Below are 23,922 nucleotides of genomic sequence, written 5' to 3'. Positions count from 1 at the left end.
ACTGCCTGTTTCATGATATTTCATATGCGTGCCTGAACTCTGACCATGCTGCTTGCGGATCATCCTACCTTGTGCCGGGGTGCAGGGAATTCCATCTCCACCTTCAGTCACCAGCTTGAGGACACACGCTTGTATTTCACAAGACAGATGAGAATGCACAGTTGTGCACCACTGCTGTGGTGCTGGGACAAAAACAAGTCCTCCCAAAACAAAGGTAGGCAGGTGCCTTGAGTCAAAGCAGAGGCTGGTCCAGCTCAAAGGCTGGTCTCCATCAGAGGACAAAAGCAGATGCTAGGAAAGAGTAAATGTGGCACAGCAAATGGGCACTAACTGCCCAACTGTTCCCCCAGCCTCCGAGCTGGAAGGGACATGATGTTTGTGTTTTGTAGCCATGGTGGGTTTCACTTCTGTGAAATCCTGCTTCCCCCTTCAACTCAGAAGCTCCTGAAAGGGGGCAGCAGCTCTCCCCACATGCAGGGCCTCACCAGGGTTCCTTTGCCTTCAACATCAAAGGGTAGATGAACATTGGAGTGGCTGCTTTACAGCCCTAGATTGTATCCACCCAACAGCACATTTTCCAAACAGAAATTCTAGCTCACTTAGTCATTCAGGCATGGCTCCATGCCTTCAGTCCTCCTTGTTGCTTTTCTCCAAATCTTCCCTGGCTTCTCTTGATCCTTCCAGAGATGCTGGTGCTGGGGGCACACAGGGACTGTGTCGGGGTGAGACAATAATTTGAAGAGTGGCACAAGGCTTTCCTGCTTTGTTTCTGCTTTGTAACTGGGAAAGATTACAGTGTGTGTTTTCATATCTGAAATAGCCCCAGGCCTTGCTGTGAGTGGCCGGCTCATGGCTGTCTCAGTGCATAATCTTGTTTGTGGATCTGGGGCTTCTTCCCTTCCCCCATTGTCTGTGACTTGATATTTATCTAAACTGAATTTCAGTTGCCTGGTGTTGTAATGATTGTCAGCACTCCTCCTAGCTGGCACTTGTCCCCATGAACCTGAGTAATCCAATCACCTCAGCAAAGCCCTGTCATCTCATTCTCTTTTCCAGGTCACTCATGAATGTGTTGAAAAAACATGTGACAGATGCAAAGATCTCTTTTCATGGCAAAAACTGACTGCTGACTCCTACACCCTCTTTCCTGTTTTCATACTAATTATGGAGCCAAGTAAGGACTTTCCCTCTTGACCAGCAAGTTCCTTTAAAAACTGGTCTGAAAGCTGACTGGAATTTTTTAGGGGAAGCAGTGTGGGCACTCTGAGCCCAGACTCCCTAGGAAGTGCTGCTTCAGTGGTGGGGGCCCCTCCACAGGAGCCTCCCCGCATGCCCACAGGCCCTGTCCCTGCACAGACAGCAGCAGATTCAGCAGTCGGCTTTTCCCTGAAGTTCCTTCAGCCCTTAGAAAAGGTGGTATCTTTCCCTCCTCCCAGTCCCTGGGGGCTGGAGCAGCTTCGAACGAACGAATGACTATAGAGGCCAAACGTCACAACCAGCTGCTTCACCCTCCCTTTCCTTCTGGGGAACCCAAGACATTTGTTGCTGTTTACCTTTGCTTTCTAGCAGATGCTTTGAGGAGCTCCCCAAAGGAAGGGTGAAGAAACTGCTCAGGCTTTGGTAGAGCTAACAGAGAGGTTAGAGTTAACAGAAAGTTTCATCTATCTTTTCTGCTATGGCATCTCTTCCTCTGATCCTTCATCCCTTCAACATCCTGCAGCAGGTTTCCTAGTCTGGGGTGCTTTGTGAGTAGTTTCCGTCAGCAAGCTGATAGGACTTCCTATTCTTCTTCTTCTCCTCTCTGCCTCTCAGTAAACAGCCTTATGATGCCATCTGCTCTTCCAGCCCTGCTCCATGCCTGCATCCTGAGGAGAGCTTAGCAGGGGAGCAGGAGGGAGCAGGTATTTCTGCCTTCTCCCTTGACTTGCTGTCTGCAGACAAAGTTCTCTGCTTTGCCAGGGCTCGGCCAGCAGAAAAAAAAAACGATCACAAGGTGCTCAGTGAAGCATCCTCACCCCCCAGAATGAGGGTCCCTGGGCAATGTTTCTGATCTGTTTTACCTCACTCCCTCCACTCCTCCATAGACAAAAGGAAAGGCACCTCTAAAGCCCTAGCTTTAAAGCACTACCAGCCAGCACAAATTCCTCACAAAGCAGCAGCTGTGAATATTGACCCTGCTCCCAGCACTTGAGTTATCGCTGATGCCAGGTGGTGCAGGAGGAGCATTCAGCCCTGGGATGTTTTGAACTGCGTAGACCAACTGGCTACGAAGTCCCTTATCTGGAGAGTTCAAGGAGCCCTGAGAGGCGCCCAGGGGGCCCTTGCTTAGGCAGGTGAAGCAATCCAGCTGGGCACCAAATTCCCCAGGGCCTGGTGGGACTTCAGCACTGTACCTGAAGGGCTTCCCACCAGGTAGAGGGCAGAGGACAGCAACAGGGCAGAGCCAGCCTTAAAACTACCCCAGATGGCAAAGCTGGGACTATCCCACCCATTACTGAGTCCCAGGAAGCCCTGGACATCCACCTCTTCAGTGGGGCAGCTAAGTGGGTTCCCAGCCCTGACTATTACTGGTCAAATGCCATCAATGGCACCCCCACAATGAACCCTCACACCTCTCTCCTCAGCACATAGCAAGTGCCTAAGCCCAGGTACAATCTGGTCCCTGGCCAGAGAAAAACCCCCAGGAGCAGAGATGGGTGCTCCTGCCCAGCATCCTATTAAACACTGCAGAGGGACATTGCAGTGTCACAGCAACAAGCTTACCAGAAAAGCAGGGTGGTCCCAGTTCCCTTGCTCCTTGTCACTTCAGGCCACAGGACGATGCAGCGACAATGCAGCCTTGGGAGAGGTAGGAAAAGCCCCACAAATATTTGAGCTGTTGTCTGCTCCAGGGCTGGTGGTTTGGGGATGCAGGAGGAGATACAAGTGCCTGGTGGAGGGCAGGAGCAGGGGGGGAACGGGGAACGTCATTTATGAGCAGGCGTCAGAGGAGGAGAGATAAGCTGATCTCAGGAGACTGCAGAAACAGGATTCTTCCAAGAATCTGGTTTCTCTGAGGGCACCTGCTTAAGCTGCTCTCCCCAGGGAAAAGACTGTCCCCTCCAAGCCACAACCCCAACCTGCTTCTTGGGAGGCTGTGGAAGTAGACTTGTTTTTCCAGGGCTAGCTTCAGTCTCCATTTGTTGGAAATTTAGAAAAATAAAAACCCTTTCTCCCAAGGGCAGAGGGAGGGATTTGCTCAGGGCTTCACTCAGTGCAGCTGCAGAAGCCTCCAAGCTAAGGCAGAAACCATCTCCAGGACCTGGATGGTGCTTCCAGACAGCTTTTGGCACCTCCAGGAGCTGCAAGGAGGTGGGGAGGCGCATGGGCACATGGGCATGTGCAGCTCACGACACCTGACCATGGCTTCTTGAGGGCCCACCATGGGTTTGGGGAGAGCCTGGGTTTGCCTTGCCCCAGACCTTCATCCTCATCCAGCAGTCCTCTGCAGCCAGCAGACCCTTACAGCCCATGTCTGCAGGGCTGGTCCAAGTCCCCAGGGGTGCCAGGATGGCCAATGGAGGTGCTGCCCGGGGGTAACGGGGAGGGGAAATGCTGCAGGAAGGGGTACTTCCCTGGAATCGTTCTGGGGGCTGCAGCAGGAAGAAGCACAATGGCAGGAAACCATGTTTCTGCTTCCAAATGGAGAAAACCTTACAGGACACCTGGGGAGAACAACCAGAAATCATTAATGTAAAATTCAGCTGGGAGCACAAGGAGCAGCCAGAGGCAGCCCCGAGCTGGAAGCAGGTCCTCCTTGCATGGAGGAGCCTGGGTCTTGATGCAGTAGTGGCACAGGCCACCACATGCCACGGCAGCCATGCACAGAGGACAAAGGCAATCCCAACCATGCACAACACAAGGCATAGTTATGGCTCTTGCCTGCCTACTATCTGGCTATCCCACAGGCAGGTCCTTATTTCCACCCAATCACGTGGGAGGAGGGATGCTTCCTGGTGGACTGGGACAGGACTTAGATAAGACCCCTTGGGATGTGGCTCTTTTGCATTAGTAAAATGTGCTCTTTTGCATTAGCAGCATTCCCCGTCCCTGCATTCATGTTTGCTCAAGGGGAATCCCTGTCTTTGTCTGCACCATGGTATCTTGTTTGGCCACACCTTGGGCAGCAGCTAAAGCAGGGCAGAGGGATGGGCTGAGCCTATAGGACCATGTCCCACTTTCCCCTCCTGTCTGCAGCTGAGGGGAGCAAAGGTGAGAGCCCACAGCAAAACAAGATGAGAGCAAAACAGTTCTTAGCCAGACAAGTCTGAAGATAAGGACTCACTGAATGTGTGGGAGGAAACCCAGGGGACAGGATCCCACAGCTGAGGAATGAAAGAGGGCTAAAATTAATTTTTCCATAGCCTTCCATCTCCTGGGCTTGGTAGGGCTATATCTACCAACAACACATGGCTACCCCAAGGTCACTGCTTTGGGAGCAGTACCAGAGGGGAAAAGCAGGACTGCAGGAGGCCATCTGCCACTGGCACCCCCAGGGTGCTGGGATGTAGAGTAGAGATGATTCCTCCTTCATTACTTCATGTTCCTGGCTCCAGGACTGAGCTCAGAGCTGGCAGACCCAGGAAGAAGTCAGGCCAGGAACAACATAAGGGATCTAAGCATGGAGAAACCTGCAGTGAAGGTCTGGAGGAGAAGGATGGGGACAGCTTACATTCCATTTGAGAGGTCCTCAAAACAGTCCTGATGTGAAGGGCAAGGTAAAAGGGGCTTGGAGGGCTCAGCTCAACCACTCTCCTACCCCAAATGCCACCCTGCACTTATACAGTACAGGAACTCCTTTCCCCAAGGAGAGTCTGAGCCCTCACTCACTTGTCCCGAAAACAGGGATGCTTCTAGAAGAGCGGGAAAAGCTGGCAGCCAAACAACAGTCCTGCAGCAATCCCCTGCCCACTGCCACCTCCTGCATCCCATGGCACCCCCACCTCCCAGGAGAGAGGCTGTCCTTCCAGCTTTGGCTCCTTCCTCTGTGGAGCCAGATTCAAAGGTGCAGAGCTGGCAGGACCCTCAGGAGGCAAGAGCTGTACAAACCCAGTGGGAGCTGCTGAACTACTGTCCCCCGAGAAGGTGGAAGAGCATCCCCAGGGATGGACAAAGTGAGCCTTGCCATTGCACCTGGATAGCCCAGCAGAAGGCTGCAAGTCCTGTTTGGGGTACTGGCCCAGGAGCAGAGATCATTTAGCTCCCCCTCAGCAGTTTTTTGGAGGCTGATCTGGGCTGCACAGCTGTTTCCAATTTAGTGGAGGACAGAGAAATGAAACCAGAGCCACTATAACACAATCTTCCCTTGGTGTCACCATCTCCTTAGCTTCCAAAATTTGGACAGGAAATTCCTCCCCACTGAGCAGCAGCCCCCTTGGCAGAGGATGGGACAGACATGCAGGAGCCAGCCACCACTGGCCTGTGGTGAGTCAAGGTTGGCTCTGTTCTCTGCATGTCCCAGTGGCCAGGACAGAAATACATGGGCTATTTTGGGTCCATACAGACCAAAGAGGCCTTTTGCTTGTAGACCAGCTCAGAATAGAGGCCCTGGCTGACTGCTGCTTTTGGCATTAAATGTTTCAGCCCTACTGAGAAAGGGGATGGTGAGCACAGAAGCAGTTTTTGGGACCTCTCAGGATCCTGTGCAGTCTGTCTGTCAGACACCTGTCCTGCCAATATCCTGCTCACTGCCTGGACAGCCATAGCATTTTGCAAATCCCAGACTGGCTTCAGATGCTAAATGCAGTTATTTCACAGTAGGTCTGCTACAAGAGACAGGGAGTGTCTATCACCCCTTCACCTCAAAAACCCATTTTGTCCCAGCTAAGAGGCACCCCCAATCCCAAGAAACAAAAAGGAGAAGGGATGGATGCCCTGTCTGTGTCTGCTTGTGCCAAATCTGCTCACTTCCAAAGCTGCAGCCATTTCCAAAGAGTGGGATAAAGCCATCCCCAGAAGTCCCAGGAGTTGAAGAGACTCGAGGGGCCACCTACGCCTCCACATTTCCCAGCAGGGACGATCTGCCTGCCGAGAGGTGGGTTTGCCATATCCCTGCTCTGTGGCAGACAGAGAAGAGTTGTGTGGGCAACACATGATCTGTGGGCCGAGAGGAAAGCCGAGGAGGCAGCGTGCCATTAGCGATGTGGTGCAAGCAAAGGAGCTGGAGCAAATACACAGGGCACCATCTCTGGCATCCTCTACTCCGAATCACTCAGCTTCCCCAAACAGCCTGGCAGGACTGAGGTCTTGCAGGAGGGGCCAAAGGAAGACTTGAGGCAGACACCTCCTTCGGAGCAAATAAGTCACAGCCCAAACCTCCCACTCTTGGCACTGGCCTTGGCTAAACAGTGGCAAACAGGAAAATCTTTATGCAAGTAGGATCAGGCAGCGAGAGCAAACAGGAGGTGGGGACCACTGTATCTGCCCAAATGCCATCAAAACAGAATCTCACACAGCCAACAATAATAAGCCCAGCCACAAGTTGGGAAAGAGCAATCCTCTCCACATCCCCTCCAAATCCCAGCGTGTGCTGCTACATCCATGCAAACAGCCATGATATTGCAGCCTCTCTGGCACTCTGAGCATCCTCTGGATGTCTCAGGGAAGCACAGAAAACTCTGGATGAGAGCCACCAAATGCTCCACTCTTGTGGAAATGGCACTTTGCAGCCATTGGCTGGCAGGCTCCAGCAGCCCTTCAGACTCCCAGATTAATGTGGGGAGCAGAGGAGATGAAGGCATCTCTAGACCCCCTACTGGGAGACCCAAGGTTACAGCAGCCTCCTCCTGAGGCGAGCTGGCCATCTGGCAAGGTGTCCTGTCAGGGCTTGCCTAGGTAGATGCTGATGTACTTCAACAGTGATGCCAGGTGATAGGGAGCCCAGGGCCTGAGCCTTGCTGAAGCAGTCCCTTCTGACACACTGCATCCACACAGCCACAGGGAAGGAAGGGAGGGACATCAGATTTGTGTGTTGAGTATTGATTGCCAGGCTATTTGCTGATGCTAGGTTTTGTTTCTGATCAAAGGCTCCACTTTTGGAGCAAGCCCAGCTGCAGAGCCCAGGCAGGGGAGTGCAATGTTCTTCAGCACCTTCCTCATCCCCCTGCAAGGCATGGATTCTGACCCATATTACGTGGGCACCCCATAGCCACTGCCTATTCAGGGACATGCTGGCAGATCAATGTCCTGATGTGGTTCACCACACAGACACGACAACCTTGTGTTGCCACAAGGAGTGGGTGTAAAGACGGGAAGGAGAAGCTGCAGGGTAGGGCGGATCACTCCATAATAGCTTGGCTGTGTTGCTGTTGGTCTGTCTCCTCCTGTGGTTAATGGATAACACTCCTGCTCTTGCTGGGAAGCCATGAAGACCCACCCAACCCTACCATCCTCAGCCACAGCCCAGCACCTACAAACCCTGATGGGAAGAAAATACCATGCACCACCTGAAGCAGTGGGCTCCCTGTGGGGGCTAAAGTCCAGTCCAGAGCAAATACCATCAGGGAGCTGAGAGTATAGCACTGAGGGAAGATAAAAAAATGGAATTGCCTCCAACTTGGTCCTAAGGCCAGGAAATTACAATGCCTGTCACGGGCAGAGCAGGCAAGGCAGATGAGGCTGGCACCTCCTTCAACCCTGAGCCTTGGGCAGGACTGAGAAGACACATTTGTCACCAGTCCCTCCTGCTTTCCCTGGGTATTCTCCAAGGGTTATCCCCAAGCTTAAAACAGGGGAGTTTCTCTCATGAGGGTTTAACATGATGGTGAACAAAAAGTCTAGCAAAACTCCAAAGCCCTCACAGGTTTGAGCCAGGTGAACAAGCCCTCAGCCACAGGTGTAAACTGTCTGTGGTTGGACGTGCTAGGCAAAATGAACCAGACAGGGATGAGGACCTTGTTTGGAGCCACAGCTTGGGCAGCAAAAGACACACCAAGCAGGGCAACCCAGGCAGGACACCCTTCTCCCCAGCAGCTTTTCAGGTGGCTGGAGCCACTTCAGTGTCAGTCTGGGGACACAGATACACTTTCAGGTTGATGGCTTGGCCTTGGCACAGCACGGCTGATGACACAACCCTCTAGTCACATCCCTCCCAGCCCTGCTCTTCACCTCCAGCCCCTGCCTATCTCCTCCCTCTGCAGCTTCCTGGTCTGCTCACTCATGAATTTCCAGCTGGAAATTTCACAGCAAGGTGCCTTCCTACCAGTCTAGTCCTAAGGAAATTAAATAAAGCAAGTCTCACTGGCAGTCATGTGGTGGGAAGAAGCAAGAAGGCTCTGCGGAATTCTGCCTGACTTCCTGCTGACAGCTTCTGCACGAGCCACCAGGCAGGCAATAGGTCTCTGCTCCCTTTTGGCCCCAAGAAAAGTTGGTCTCCTGGAGATGAAGCCTGACTGTGCTCACCTATGGCTTTACCAAGAGGTTGGAAGAGAACCTTGAGCACTGCACCCAAAATGCCAGGCTCACCAATTTGTGCCGCAGTTAGTGCATGACAACCACACACAGAGAGCTTTGAGCTTCCCCTTCCTTGGAGACTGGTGAAACCAGGAAGAAGCCTGCTCCAAGCCAGAGCAGGACCAAAAGGTTACAACAGTGATGTTTCTCACACCACTGCCATCAGCAATGAAATTACAAAGGACTTATTAGCGTTATTCCTACACAACAGCTTCCCTTGTCTCATGGGAACAACAATCCTCAGACGCATTCCTCATGCAGCATCACAGCTCCTCTCCCACATGGGGACCCCAGAGCCGATGTGCAACCCCCCCAGCTAGGTCCACAGAATCTGGAGTGGGAGATGGGGTGCAGTACTGTGCTGCAGCCTCAGCTGGGGCACTGAGACCCTCCAGACCACACATCCCGATGTAACCAAACCTACCCAGCCTCTGCCCCTAATCTGCACACTTCTTTCCCCATCCCACATCTTGCACACTCTTAACCTAAGAATTAATTAGTCTTTATAGGACTGCCTAGTCAAATAAAAATAGCTGTGTGGCTAGTAAAACCCTGACTCCTTCCCAGTTGCAAATGTTTGTAGCTCATTTTGTGTAGTGCTTTGGGCCTCATCTTGTTAGCAGCTGTATGAGTTAGCATGGAAATGAGACTGAGAGCTGACAGTCCTGCAGCCCCAAGCAGTGCGGTGCTGGGCTGGCAGGGGTCTCAGGACAGAGCTCTCGATGTTGGGAAGGCTCATGAAGGCACAGGGAGGTAAGCAAGGTTTACACTGTGGGGTCAGTACGCTGCTGGCAAACAAACAGAATTCGGTGGATAACAGAGGGCGTTGCAGCTTCTGTAACACTTGTCAAGGTCCTAGATGTTACACTGAACAAAACCAACCAAGATTTACATGTATCCCATGGAAACCACCAGAAGCTGTTTGCTGGCTTCCTAAAGTCAGTGGCTGGTGCCTTCCCATTTGGACAGGGCACAGGTGATCCTGGGCTCCCTCTATCCCAATGGGCTGGACCCTAAGCCCTGCCTCTGCCAGGAGAACGGGGAATGAAGCTGGGCAGTGAAGAAGGTGCAGCACGGGAGTGGCTGAATGGGTGCCTTGTCCTCTGCAACCTGGCTTACATCCATACCACAACAAGGAATACCACAGGTCAGGCCAGGGCGACAACAAAGCCCATGGCTCATCTTCAAAGAGGAAGAGGCTCATTAACACCTCCCAGCCCAAGATAATGAGAGCAGGGATGCCATGCTGGGGAATTGATGCCAGTAGTTAATTATGCAGCTTGGGGAGGAATGGAGCAGAGGGACAGCTACAGGATGGAGGTGCCATACTGCCCTGTGTGCTGGTGACACATCTGCTGATTTAAGCTGAAGTGAATTTCTTCAGCCTTCTCACTCCAGGTATCTGGTACAGCCTCCACTTCTTGTCTGCACTAATTGTGGAGGGACAAGTCATCCTGCAAAGCATCTTCTGGGGCTGATGTTACAGCCCTTGGTCCCAGAAAGAAAGTGCCTTTGCTCTGTGAAAATCTTTTTGGTGAGCCAAAGAGCGAGCCTACCTGTCTTTTCCAGGAGCAAAAAACAGTGGCAGGAGCAGGAGTGTTTTGGAGGGCATATGTGTGGTGCCAGCACTGGACTGACACTATCAATGGCCCATGAGCTGCATGAAGACAACCAGTGTACCCAAGGAAAAACATCCCTGCACAGTCACATCCTGAGATAGCTTTGTAGAGAAGGTAGGCTCCAGCAGCTTGCAGGTGCTGGTGAGTGGAAACAATGCCACCAAGGTGGGATTCAGTGCAGAAGGAGAGTGGGATTTCTCATGTCAGCACTTACAGAAGTCATTCAACTCTGTCTGCTCACAACAGGCAACTGAGGGGCCATTGGACTGTTTTCTGTTTCAGAGCAGCCGGGAAGTGCATCCAGCTGTGGCAAACAGCTGCACAAATTCCTCCTGCAGCCCCTAGCCCTGGGATCAAGGACACAGGCTTTACTTGTGTGTGATCCCACAGCTCAAGAGCTTAGCCGGCATTGCCTTCCCACACAGTCTGCAATTCCACAGCCCATTCCTGAGAGGCGGATGGGAGTGCTGGAGAGTACAGGCAAGGACTGTGTTGGTCTGGCAGTATTAGCATCTAGCAGGGGTGCGAGGCTCAGATTTAACTACAGGGATAAGGAGGACAGCACAAAAGGGAGCTCTTGACACTTCTGCCTGGACCAGGCTGTCCATTAACGCTGACGGTTTCCTCAGGAATGGAAAGAAACACTCACAGAAATCATCAACATCCCACACCCAGCTGGGAGCATTTTCTTGAGCAGGACCTGGAGCAACCCCGACCCAGCTGTTTTTCTGCCAGCCAAGGGGGCTCTGCCCCATTTCTCGCACAGCAGCACATGGCACCCTGCCCACGCACCTGCCAGCGGGTCCCCACCACACCCGCCAGCTGAGGCATGCCGGCAGACACTGCCGTGCACACGCGCCGCTGCTCGGCAGGGATGTGCACCTCTGCACCGGAGGACCACGGCACAAACTCCTCGGTGAAATCCTGCATCCCAGGTAGCAGAGCATCACTGAGCTTTGCATCCCCAGAGCCACGTGCTGGCCGCTCCGCTTCGCATCCCCAAAACCACACGCTCTGCCCCCGGCAGTAACTACGAAAGTGGAATTATAGCTGCCGTGCAAGGTAGTAAGGAAGACCACTCCCCACCCCCCGCGAAAAGCAGCATCTATGCATCACACCCCCGCCGCCCGGTCCCCCAAGCCGCGACTCGCGCGCCGCCCCTCCCCGCGCTGTGGCGCCGAATTCTGAGCTTGGGGTATCCCACGGCTCCCTCTGGGGGCTCCCCACGCTCCCGGCAGCTTTGAAACGCCGCGCGGAGCTTCGGAAGGAGCCGGGGTGGCCAAAAGCTTGGAGACTTTGAGCCAGTACCTCGAACGCGAGCGCCCACCGCTGCCTGCCGGCTCGGGTTCCTTCTCTCCCCGGTGCGGATGGGAACCCGCCGCCTCCGTCCCGCTCTCTAAACTCCGCCTCTTGCCGCCTTCAGTGCCACGCGGTTCCCGCGTGGGAGAGGCGGCGGGTTTTCCCGCTTCCCGCCCGTTTCCCGTCCCCCCGGGAGAAAAGGGGTAAGAGGAGCTGCCACCCCTCCGCGGGCAGCCGTGCGCACCTCGGGGCAACTCCACCTGCGCCGCGCTCTCCGCGTCGCCCCGCGTCCTGCCGCCGTCCCTTCCCCGGGTGCGCCTGCCCCTGGCTCCCCCCATTTCCGCGCCTACCGCATCTCCACGCCCCGCATCTGGCGGGAAACCCCCCCGGCCCGCGGGCCGCCTACTTCTTGGGGGAAGGAAAGCAAAACAAGCCCTAAAGCCGGAGCCGCACCCAGCGCCGGGTTTCCGTTTATGTCCATGCATTAGTAGATATTATAGCTCTAAAGGGAGCTATGCATTAAATTATGGCTCTAAATGGAGTGTGAACTGGCCCCTAGTTTGATAGGTTCTTCACTTGTCCCCCATGCTGCATTCTAATTCAGACAAAAACACTGCTGGCAGTCACCACATAAGGGTGTAATATATATACATGGATGTACACACAAATATACATATGCATGTGTATACACACATACACACACACACACACATATATAAATATATATATAAAACTTTCTTGAGTTAGTGGACTAGTGGCTGTCATCCCTGCCTATGTCATCCCTTAATGATCCTTAAGGTCCCTTTCAACCCAAACCATTATGATTCTGTAAGTCACAGAGAGGATTAAAGACAGCTTTTTACACTGTGTATTCGTGGTGGTGCTACACAGGATGGCAGGCAATATGCAGAGCCCTGTGAAGCTTAGCAATTCCCCTGTATTCGGAGGATATAAGAACGGTCTGTATTCAGTATCCAAAGGGCAGGCACAAACTCTAAGACTAGCTTTTTCCAGCTGTCACCTCCAGGTTCCTATCTCTCCAGAATTGATATCTGCTCCGCTGTGATAAAAGCCTGTTGCTCAGCTGAAGTGCAAACGTGGAGGAATCCTCAGGTACTTTGTCCCCCAGCAAGGGGGAGTGCACCTGAATTTAACCTTATATCCCTGTGGTTAAACAGTCACAGAAATATTTTTTTATGTAGCTAGGTGTTTAAAGGAAAACAGGGCCCTCCTGGCTTTGTCCATACACTATACTCTGCAGGCACAGGCAGTGGCACCAGAAACTCCCTGCAGCAGCTTTGACCATTAAAACATTTGTTCCATTAATAAACAACCTCAGAAAATTCTCTGCAGATGGTGATCAGTTTGGGTTAGAAATTAAAACCAGAAGTTAAAACACCCCCAAAAGCTCTGGCAGATTCTCATTCTCATGCTCTCTCAGCAAGATGATCTCTAACACACATCTTCCTGCAGAAGCCAACAACCAAGCTTGTGTTTTAAGAGAGACCTACAAAACATTGCCACATAAGCAAAAGTCCTCAAAGCCCAAGAAAAAGGCAGTGGTAACAGGGCTGGGACAGCCACAGGTGCTTTCTAATCTGCAACAATGACACTGCGGAGTGTCACCCTGAGGAAAAGACCTCTTCACTGATCTCCTCACTAGCAGCCTCCGCATCTAGATCTCTCCCTCTGCACTGGCCCTAGATATTCGTCATGGTTATGGGCTTCTGGGGTCAGATAGTAGGGTACACTAACAACATGAGGAGAGCAGCAGACAGTGTTGCCAGATAGTAAGACAGGAGGCTCTTTTCTTAAATTTAAGATCTATATCAGATCAAATTAAATTTAAAAGCTCTCATCTCCAATTAAAGCTCTCAGGCTGCATCTTCCAGGCAATGACAGATCCAAGCCTTTGGCCTGCCTTTCCTCAGCCCCCTTTCTGTAAGCCATTCTAATCTAGAAGGTCTTCTGGGTAAACTGCAACACAGATAATACCTTCCCTCTCCCACTCCCTCTTTGAGATGTGCCATTTTGTCACCCACAGAGCCCCACAAGCCCCTTTAGTAGTCCCTGGAACACGGATGCCACAGCAGCTTGGATGCCATGTTTCTCCTTGTGATACCCACACTTGCTGCTCAGCAGCATGAGCTAAAATTTGAGCATCTCTACAATTTTATTTTTCTAAAAAAAGCTCCAACTTTAGCACAGACTAAAAGCTGTGAGAACCAATTCCCCCAGGAACTTGAGCACAGGGTCCAGACTGGTGCTGCCCACTCAAACTGACACTTTTAGAAGCCAAGACAAGGCTCTCAGCCACAACTATTATAACCTCAGACCCCATCAGGAGGAGAAACACCACAGAATTTACCTTTGAGTGGATATTCCAGGAAGTTTCTCCTTCAGGACAGGGCAGGTGTAGCCCCTGCCTCACCCCAGGCTTTCAGCAGCAGGGTGCATAGCACTTACCATCACAAAAGTACAGGATTAAATGTTCTCTAATTTGCAGCTCTGGTCCTGTCTGCACAGCCACACCACCAATCACTGGAATCAAACATCTCTCAGAGATGAGATGAGAAGCCTGTCACTGGAGATGGGGGGTTTGAAATCCATTAGCGCTGAACAGCGTCCCAGCCACTGGTGACCACAGGCAGACAGGAGGCCAGCAGATAGACCCAAGGGGAGACACAGGGAAAGGCAGCTTCCAGCTCCTCAGCACAGCAATGGCTGCTGGCTGCCTCCTTGCACAGACCTGTGCACCCACCCATCACCAGCTTGCAGGACAGCACACAACAATGTCTTCTCTTGTGCAGGCGGAAGACCTGGAGCAAGCAAGACACCATGGGGTGAAGAAAGCTAAGTCTGGGACAGAGTGAGTGTCCTTTAAAATCCAGCCCTGGCTGCTGCAGGACAGGAGACATTTAGCTCAAAGTTCTGTTCTCTGTAGAGGCACTTCAGCCCCTCAGGGAACATGGCTGCTCCCAAGAGCAATGCAATTCCTTGGGTTGTGTAATGTCAATGGCAGCATGCAGTTTCAGTGGGGTGGCACCTCCTCTATGGTGCATGGGAAGGTAACAAATTGCACAGCCAATAACAACTCATTTATTGCCCCAAACATTAACTTGTATTATTCACAAACACGAACCCTTGCTGCAGGACCAAGTGGCCTTGCTTCATCTTGGCAAAGGTGTTGTGTTCAAAGAACTCTCTCCTCCCAAGTGACTCTCATGTTATCATCTTCACCTCTGCATGTACAATAACAAACCCTCTAGAAAAAGCAAACAGCTATGAAAACAGTCTCTGCCTGAAATGGAAACAGCTGTGCTTTGCCCAGCACTGGTACTGGGCCCACCACTGTATGACCCACAGAGCTAGATGTTTCCCCCCTATGTAACTTGGGCAAAGAGAAAACGCAGCCTTGAGTGGGGCCCAGGGGCTTGCTGCGTTCCCACCCTCTCCATCCCCAAAGCAGCAGCACAGTGCCAAAACACGCTGCTGCTGTTGGCAGATTGCTGCACTCCCCAGAGCAAAAGGGAGAAGGCAAGGGAGGAAGCCAGCAAAGCCTCTGCCTTACATAAGGCTGGGAGTTCCATGGACATGCTTCCCAGAAGATGCTGGTGGAGCTGAAGCTGCCCATCACTTTGAGTTTTCTTTCTGAAAACTCGAACATGCACTGCAGGCATGCCGTCACCTGGAGCCCAATTTGTACGCTCTGCTCATAGCTAGTTTGTAACAGGCAGAACAAACAGGCAAAGTGCTCTCCGTTCAGTTACACTTGCTGCCAAACCTTTCACAAAAGCAGCTTTTTTTCTCCCCCTCCTCTCTTGTAGCAATTCCCTGCTTTAACTAAAGCTGTGAAATCCAAAAGGGGAAAACAAACAAACAGCTGGTTTGGAAAGCAAGAGGAAAATGGGAGATTTATTCCAGGCAGTGGGTAATGCAGCATAGGAGCTAAAGGAATATTTTTGGTGCCTCTTGGGCAATATCTGAGTTTTAGGGCCTGAGGAGCTAGGCAGCATTTGCAGGCAGTTAAGTTAATGCTTCCAGAATCCTTTACGCTTGGCACCCACGTCGATTGTTTTCCTTGGAGATTTGCAAGCACTTTGCATCCATACATTAATTAACCCACCAGCCCTCCTCTGCAATGAGATTTCCCTTTCCCTGTAATGTGCCTGTCCTAGGGACAGGGTAAACTGAGGCATGGCAAGACCATCAGCCTGCAGCAGAGCTGAGGCCAGGGGTCTGCATGCCATCCAGTTCTCCTTTTCATTGCAAAACGACTCTTCCCTTTACAAGCATGACCCACACTGACTGTGTTTCTCTCCATTGGCTGCTGCCTGCCCCATTCCAGAGGAAAGCATGGGCAGGTCAGCTCATAAAGCCTCTGTGCTGGTCCTTTGGTTCTCTACAGAGCAGAGAAACAGAGAGCCAGTATGTCCAAAAGGCAGAGCAGGCAGGCAGGAATAGAATGGCAAGCAGATTAGCAGCTGTATCCAACTGCCTGCATGTGTGACAAGGCAGCTGTATGGGGAAAGCGGGAAAAGGCGACTTTTAATCAGTCGCATGGAGGGAAACACAGAAGATGCTGAACCTCTGTCAAGTGCCAGCAGGTTATTAATCTATTAGTCAGTAGGGGCAAAAAAATCTACTACAGGCTCCTGGGAATCCAGTTATTACAAGACTACAGTGATTGTGGATGCTTTGATAGTCAACAAAGCATCTCAGCCTGTTGCTGAGGTCAGCAAATGGCTGGGGGACCGATGATTTTAGTTTTGCTATTCCCTTGCTGGTCCTGACTCACTCTGGAGTGGGGTCCTGGCTGAAGAGCTGCTGGCAGACTCTTTTTGGGGTGGCAGATCTCCAGTCATTGCTTGCAGGACTCCTGATGGTGATCCCTGGGCTCTTGATGCCCTGCCCTGTATTTTGGGATGAGATGGTAGGGCAGAGATCTTGCTCACCTGATGGCCTGAGCCTTGCTGGGACGAAGTGGGGAAGGAGTGGGCTGCAATATCCTCCTGAACGCCGCCTGTAGCACAGAGATCCAGCTGGCACATCACCACTTGCAGGGAGCTACACAGATCGCCAGCATCCTGCTGTCCCTCTGCTTCCTTGCACAACTCGACCTGCAGGGATAAAGTCAGGCAGCTGCCTGTGACTTCTTCGCTAGTGGGCTGAGCAGCAGCCCTGGGTGAAACCCTGCAAGGAAAGGCAGGGTGAGGGATGCCCTTGCTGCCAATCAGCCCCACCACTTCCCCATGCTAAGCATCCCCCTTTGCTGGTAGCACTGAGATGCAATGTGGTGATACCACTACCCCTGAAGCACTCAAAGCCCTGGTGAGCAAATAGCCTAGAGACATGACAGGGAAGGGCCTCCACACGCCTCCAGCCCAGTGGCAGTGGCAGGCTGTTTTCCAGCTGGGCAAGCAGAAACAAATCCCATTGTCCACTGATTGGTCACAGCTCAGCAAGGGGCCTATGGTGCCCACAGGGCTCATGGGACCTGGGATGGACAGCGGAGTCCAGTCAAGCTCCAGCCCCCTTTCAGGCTGCTGGAGGTGGGTACAGCCTGCCCCAGTGGAACAGCAGCATCTTTGGGACACAGGGCATCTCCTTGCTGTCAGGCTGGGGGACACAAGCCCCTCTGCCCAAACCACTTCTGAGGGTCTCCCATCCTCCCCATCTCCTGGGTACAATCCTTCCATGAGCAATCCCTCCCTCATCCATCCCATCCCTCTGCGTCCCTCCCTGCACTGCTGCTGCCCTCTCCTGAGCTCCAGCTGCCCATTTGCTTTCTCCTACAAGCATTAAGGGAGTAAATATTGACTAATGGCACAAATTAGCAGCTGAGCTGCTGGGTGCTGGTTACTGAGTGACAGCTGTGCTGCCACCAGCCAAGGGTGAAATGTCACTTCACTCTAGGCAGTCAGGTACCTGCCAGGGCCCAAGCTGAGGCTTGGATAAACTCAAGACACACAGTTCAGGCCCCACTTGTACCAGAGGAGACAGGGTTAACCCCTGGCTCAACGGCAGGCAGGAACACCCTGTGGCATTCAGAAAAGTGCCCTGGGGCACAGACCACTCCAAGCACCCAAATGGTGTCACTCCAGGTCTCCTTGGCGGAAGCTGGAGCTGGTGCTGGCAGAGGGAGCCACACTATAGCCAAGGTCATTTGGCCCGTTGAAGCAGTGCCCGAGGCACATCCTCCTCCTTAGCTGGCATCACCAGTCTCCCAGGATGGAGCACAGCCATTAAGGAATAAGTTGGCTGGCACTCAGCCACACTTGTAAAACACCACAGGGGAGCTGTGAGCTGCTGGGAACCAGGGAACCTGGCAAGAGAAAGAGGGTGGCAGCTGCTATGAGGTCCTGTTCCCCCCTCGACAAAGTCCATCCACACCCCAGTGGAGCAAGGTGCCCAGCAACTCCCAGGGTCTCCAAGAACCATCCAAAAGACAGAAGGTGGCTTTCTGTAGGATGGGTGAATGCCAGCTCTGGAGAATAGCCTGAAGCAATGGCTCCCCATCAGCCTTCCCAAGGCACCTTGGTGGCTGCAGACAGGGCCATGCTCCAGCTCTCCAGCTCTCTGGGAGTCTGCTGCAGCCAGTCTGCCCTTCTTGCAGGGCAGGGCCAAGATGCCTACCAGCATGCCAACCCAACCTGCTCCCTGGGCAGTCCCTGTGATCACTGGCACCATGGGGACCATGGCATGAGACCATGCAGAAACACGGGCTCCAAACACGGGTCCAGGAGCTCTCACAGCCACGCCAGTCCTGGTCTGTGCCTGGCCCAACAGTTTCTGGCTGGTGTGGAGGAATTCCACTCTGTGCAAATATCTGGCAAGGCTGACTAAATCCTGTCTGGAAACTAAGTCCATCCAGTCATGCTTTCCCCTTTGGGAAAATCAGCAGCGGAGCTGTGGCTGAATGCTCCTAAACATCCCCCAGGAAGGTCTCCAGGAGAGCCCTTTCCCACAACTTCCAACAGTACAAGCCGTTCATAATTTCTTCTACTTGCCAGTCATGCTTCTGCAGGTTCCGAAGCTGAAACGAGGCCCCCCAGGCCACCCAGTGGAGCACAACCATGGGACATCAAAAGAAGGGGAGGCCAAACCCATGACCATGTCAGCTGCCAGGGCATCACTAGGACTGCCTTCCACCCCTTCCTCAGCCCCCCCGCAAAGCCGAGTCTCCACCGGTGGGCAGAGGATGCTCTAACACGCACCAGGGAGAAGGGAACTCTCGAGGGGTCCTATACCCCTCACACGAGGGGCGCTGGGAGCCTACAGTGCCCCGCGGCCACGCTGCCGGGGGTGCGCGGCGGAGTTCGCCAGTGCCCGGCGGGCAGGCAGTGGCCTGTGGTCGCCTGCCACCCCCTCTGCAGAGCTGCCCGGCCCCGAGGGGCTCCGGGCACGGCCCGGCCCGGCGCACCCAGCTCCTGGGCGGGGCGCGGGCCGGCGCTGCCCCCTGGCGGCCGCGAGGGGCGCAGCGGCAGCCGCGGACCCGGCCCGGCGTCACCGCGAGCACGGGGAGCGCACGGGGAAGGAATTAGCCGGGCGCGGGCTTAAGCGGCTCCGCGGAATGCGGGAGCCAGGGTGGGGAAGCAGCGTGGCGAGCTGGTGGCTGGTGGGAGAGGGTCTGGAATTCCAGGGTGGGGAGTCATCCCCTCGGTAAGGGGGTTTAGGGAAGGGTAGGCAAGGCCCCGGGCACTGGGGTCACCGTGAGGATGAGGAGGCAGTGAGCGGCAGCAGGGAGATGGGGGAATAAACGGCACCGGGAGCCAAGTGCACAAAGTGGGACAGGGCACCCCGAAGCGTGGGCTTGTTGTGCTTGTTGTGTGTTAACCCATTGGAGGACTGGGGATGAGTGGGAGCCAGGAAATCTGGGAGTAAGCAGGGAAGTCTGATGGCAGAAGCAGGAGCTTTTTGTTTGAAGGTGGTTTAAAGAAACAAAATTTGCCTGTAGGTAACACTGCATAAAAGGGCAGGGATAGTGTTAGGAAGAGGATTTCAGGGTCAGGATGGATCACATGAGGACAGAAGACTGGGACAGTCACCCTGAACACGGTAACTGTCTTGTAGGGCTGTGCTTGGTGCTCAGCTGCAGGCCACAGAGGAAGGAGTCTGAGAACCCCAAGGTATACTGGGATGGGATGGGATGGGATGGGATGGGATGGGATGGGATGGGATGGGATGGGATGGGATGGGATGGGAAAAGGCTTGAAGTGCACCTCCTCAGCATAGGTTACTTCTCAAAAGGCAGCTTGCCTGCTTCTCTCCTTAGTCCTGGGCTGTGAGGCCTCCAGAAGCACCCTTGTGCCACACACGCAGTGCCTCAGGGACAAGAGGGGCTCCTGGCATCACCCTCCCAGGGACTCAGACTTATTCTGTACATCCATATATACTCAGCTGATAGGGACTCAATCTCTGGCGAAGCATCCTGCTCTTCTAATACTGCTGCCCAGTGTAGTGGTTTAGGTTTACCAGCACACCTAGACACAGTAAAACTCTTTTCTGGCAAGCCAGATGACAAAAGCAGCCCAGACAACAGTGGTAGCTAGCTTCCCACGATGGGAAGATCACAAAACAAAAATCCCTCTTCTGGGGAGGAGCTGCAGACATCAAAAACCTCATCTTCTCCACTCTCCACACAGGATCTGCCATCTCCAGAGGATGCAAGCAGGTGGGAAAGTGTCACCTGACTTTTGCTAGTGCTGTGTCCTAGGATAGTAGAGCTGGGAAGCCTCACAGCAGAGCTGAGCTGCTATGCAGTGCCCAGCAGTGCTGGTGCTGGCCCTGCTTTGCATCTGCAGTCATGAAGGTGCTGGGTTCCCAGCAAAAAAGCAGGCTTCTCAAGAAGGAAAAGAGCTCCACAAAAATCTAGCTTTCTGGAGAGACCTGGAGGGTCTTGTTGCTGGTAGTAGCTCAGGAGAGGACTGCCTGCTCTGATGGAGCCATTGCTGCTCAGTATCTCCCATCCTGCTGGTCTCAGTGACCTCCAGCTTGCCTTCAGGGATGCTCTGGACATTCCTGGTAGGGCATGGCAGGACCTCTTGCAGAAAACAGGGCAGCACAGCTGGTGCTCCTCCACCACATCCTCCATCACCTTCCCTGCACGAGCCTGAGGACCATGACAGATACATTTCACTATTTCTTACCACCCAGCTGTGCCAGCTTCCCTCACTCCCTACATTTTCTGATCCATTTCAGCCCCTATAGCACCCGCTCCCTTCTCAGGACAGCACCAGGACACTGGAGGGATAAGGACAAAGAGCAGCATTGGGGACCCTGTTTTCTCACCTCTTGTACTAAGACCTTTACTGGAGCAGCAGAGCAGTGCCCTGACCTTGAGAGGCACCACTGACTTGGACTGATTTGGGTCAAGGGCCATGCTACAAACCCTGCTCTGCCTGTACCTTCACCTCTCTTCCGCCTGCACGCGAGGTCAGGCTGGTGCAAACAAGCCTCGGGCCATGCTTTAGACTCAGAATGCAGCCAGGACCTCTGCGCTGGGCCAAATCACACCGAGGGCAGCCAGGGAATGGCGCCTGGGAAAAAAGGACCTGCATGGGGAATGGTGCAAGTGGGAAGGGCAAGCTCCCAGTGGTCAGTCTACAAATAGAAAGGGTCATGGGAGAGTGCCCAGCTACTGGGACAAAGGGCCTGCGAGAGGCGAATGGGGTTGTAGAAGAATTTCTGGCAGGGAAGTGAGTGGTGGCACAGCCCCAGGAACCCCCAGAACTTGGAGGGCTCGCTGGAGGTGTTCCCTGTGGTGCAGGCATCGCCGGGGCCATACAGGAACATGTGACTGGCGGGGTAGGGAGAGAGCCAGCACTCAGAGAAGGCTGGGACTAACACAGGAAGGTGACGGAGCCAGTAAGCGGCGGCCGTGCCAGTGCTCGGGTGACATTCCCGTGGGCAGGGTAACCAAACACCGTTCGCAGCTGGCTGTTCCGGGGGATGGCGAAAGGGGAAGCGTTTCTTGCCCCGTGGTCCCGTGTACCGGGGACAGGCTCCCTGCCCGACCCCGCGGCGGCTGCGTAGAGGGAGGGGAAGGAAAGGCAGCAGCACCCAGCAGGCAGGAGCGGGGCCGAGCGTGCCGGGCTCGGAGCTCCGGTCGGACAGCCGGCAGTCTCCACAGCCCCCGCCGCTCCGCTCGGCCGCAGGACGGCTGCCGGGCTTCCCCGAGCGCTGCCGCCTCCGCTGCCGGGGGCCCCGCTCCGCCCCAGAACCCACCCGCATCCGAGGCAGCCGGGGCACCGCCGCGTCGCTTACACGTTTTCCCGGGGGCTGCCTGCTCCTTCCCGCGGCGCCGCCGCCTGCAGGGCACGGTCCCGTCCCGGAGCGCCCGGTGCCAGCACTGCCGGGCGCGGCAGGCCGGGTCCTAGCGCTTCCCGCCGCGCCAAGGGCAGCGAGCGGGCGGGCTGGGACAGCCCTCGGCTCCGGGGCCGCCGGACTGCAGCCCGGTGCCCCCCCCCTCGCACCCCGCTTTGACCCGGCCCCCCCCGCAGCTGCATCAGCCGCACCTGATGAGCGGGAGGCTGCTGGGGTCGCCCCGCTACCGTAGCTCTGGCACAGGACTGTCCAGTGCTCTGGCTTTTCCCCAGTGTCTCCCCTCTTCCTGGAACAGACGGCTAGCCCTACTGTCCTGGGAGGGGGGCATAGCCGTGCTGTCCTGTTGCCTAGGCAAGGAGGACAGGGTGCCGGCAGCCAGCCCCTCCACTGCTGCTCCTCGCTTTCACTCCCCCCTGCGCCAGGGTCAGGCTCCGAACTCTCCTTGCAGCTCTGGACCCTGGTTGGGGTCCCTCATTGTGTGACGTCCCCAGAGCTCAGCACAGGCTCCCGGCTGCAGGGTGACCTTGCAGCAGGACTGCCGAGCCGCCAAAATGGGGGAGGCTAGAACTAGACCCTCTCCTTGGTGCCCGGCAGAACAAGGCACAGCAGGGACAGTGCTTGCTCTGGTCACCTCCCTGCCAGCACCCTACCCTTACCTTGATAGCTCAGCTCTCCTGGTGCCAGATGACGCTGCCTGGAGACTCCTCGCTGCCTGGTGCCAAGCAGGGTTGGGATTTCCCCACTGCAGCAGGACCCAAGGTGCAAAGGCTTTGCCACCCTACAGGCTCTGCAGGCAGAGTGGGTTTCAGAACCCCGGCGCTGGCTGGGGCTGGCTGAGCACGGCTTCCGCTGGCTCAGCAGGTGGAGGCTGCATGCACGGGCAGATTAGTGGCGGGGGGGGGGGGGAAGGAATTGGCTTCTGCCATAGGAGCTACAGGCGGGATTTGTCAGCGGGTTGCAGCAGGGCCAAGTGCCAGCACAGGGGAGGAGAGAGGGGAGGCTGTGGGTGGGCAGCCGACTCGAGGGGACAGTGAAGACTATACAAGGGGGATACTGAAAGCAGGTGCCAGCATCATCCCTGGGATGGTGTTATCTCTCTAGTGGCACATGTCACCCTGTGCTCCTGTGCTGGACTTGGGCCATGCTGGGACTCTTGTTGAACTCCCACCCTACCATGGGTCAGCATCGAGCCCTGGGGCCAGCAGCGAGGACCTTAGTAAAGCACCCTGCACCCACTGCCCCTCTGCCAGGCCCCACAGCTGCTCAGGAATGAACTGGCACCAGCTCACCAGCTGCTCTCCTGGTATGTGCAGCCGGAGCTGGAATGCTGTGCCTTGGCCTCTTCGCTGGCCTGGACAGGCCTGGCCCCTGCCCAGGGCATCTCCCCTCCCAGTCTTACCATCCTGCTCCTCTTTTCCCATTAAGGAAATGCAGGCAGCTGAGCTTTGGTGCTGGAGGAAAACAGGTGACAGCCAAGAGTGATGAAGCCAAGTGGAGGGTGGTAAGACACAGGGAAAGCTCAGAAAGCACACCCCACCCACACAGCAGCACCTTGCACTGGCATTCCCTCCACCCCTTGCTGGGAATGTGGAGAAAGTCCCTCTGCTGGTGACCCTCGTGTGTCCACCTCCACCTCCCTGGTTGTCTCCAGCCCCAGAAACACTGCAGGAGGGAGACGGGGTGGTGGGAGCATTTCTGCTCTCCCAGCCCTTACTGCAGAGCTGGGCTGCAGCCAGCACTTCTATTTTAAGCCTCACAATGTGTTTGAGGAGGCGAGTGGTGTGCACAGCTGAGCCTCACAGCCCGACAAGGAGAGGCCCTTCTACCCATATCCCTGGAAACTTTCCCTTCTCCCTCTACTGCTGGTACAGGCTCAGGGCAAGTTGGTCCAGCTGCCTTTTCCCCTTGCCAGTACAGGCAGCAATTGGGGCAGTTGAAACTGGCATGGTCTGGTGAAGTTACTGCAAAAATATCTGGGCTGAAGGAATGGGGGTCTAGCCACACACCCCTGCCCCCATCTGTGTCGTGCAGCACTCACCCGCTGTGACCTAGGCTGGCAGCAACCATGTGAAAGAGCAAGGCTGGGCAGAGCTATGCATGCAGGACTATTTACTCTGTAGGTAGTGACTTCCCTGCTAAGCTCCCAGGGCAGGGAAAAGGGGCCCAGATAGCCTGTGGGATTAGCCGG

General features: G+C 54.6%; 1 protein-coding gene across 1 annotated transcript in view; it reads right to left on the bottom strand.

The window, feature by feature from the left end:
• SLC29A1 (solute carrier family 29 member 1 (Augustine blood group)) overlaps positions 1–22,593 on the bottom strand; it is a 33,431-nt gene extending 10,838 nt beyond the window's left edge. Inside the window, exons 1-2 of the mRNA XM_058836682.1 lie at positions 22,391–22,593; positions 16,364–16,528 (exon numbers count right to left, since the gene is read on the bottom strand). The gene's annotated coding sequence lies outside the window, so the exon portion shown is untranslated. The remainder of the gene's footprint in view (positions 1–16,363; positions 16,529–22,390) is intronic.
• Between the last annotated feature and the right edge of the window lie 1,329 nt (positions 22,594–23,922).

This window comes from Poecile atricapillus, chromosome 3 (assembly GCF_030490865.1).
Source record: "Poecile atricapillus isolate bPoeAtr1 chromosome 3, bPoeAtr1.hap1, whole genome shotgun sequence".
In the NCBI taxonomy this organism is placed as follows: Eukaryota; Metazoa; Chordata; class Aves; order Passeriformes; family Paridae; genus Poecile; species Poecile atricapillus.
Note: the sequence above shows the minus strand (reverse complement) of the source record. Positions and strands in the feature narration are given on the sequence as shown.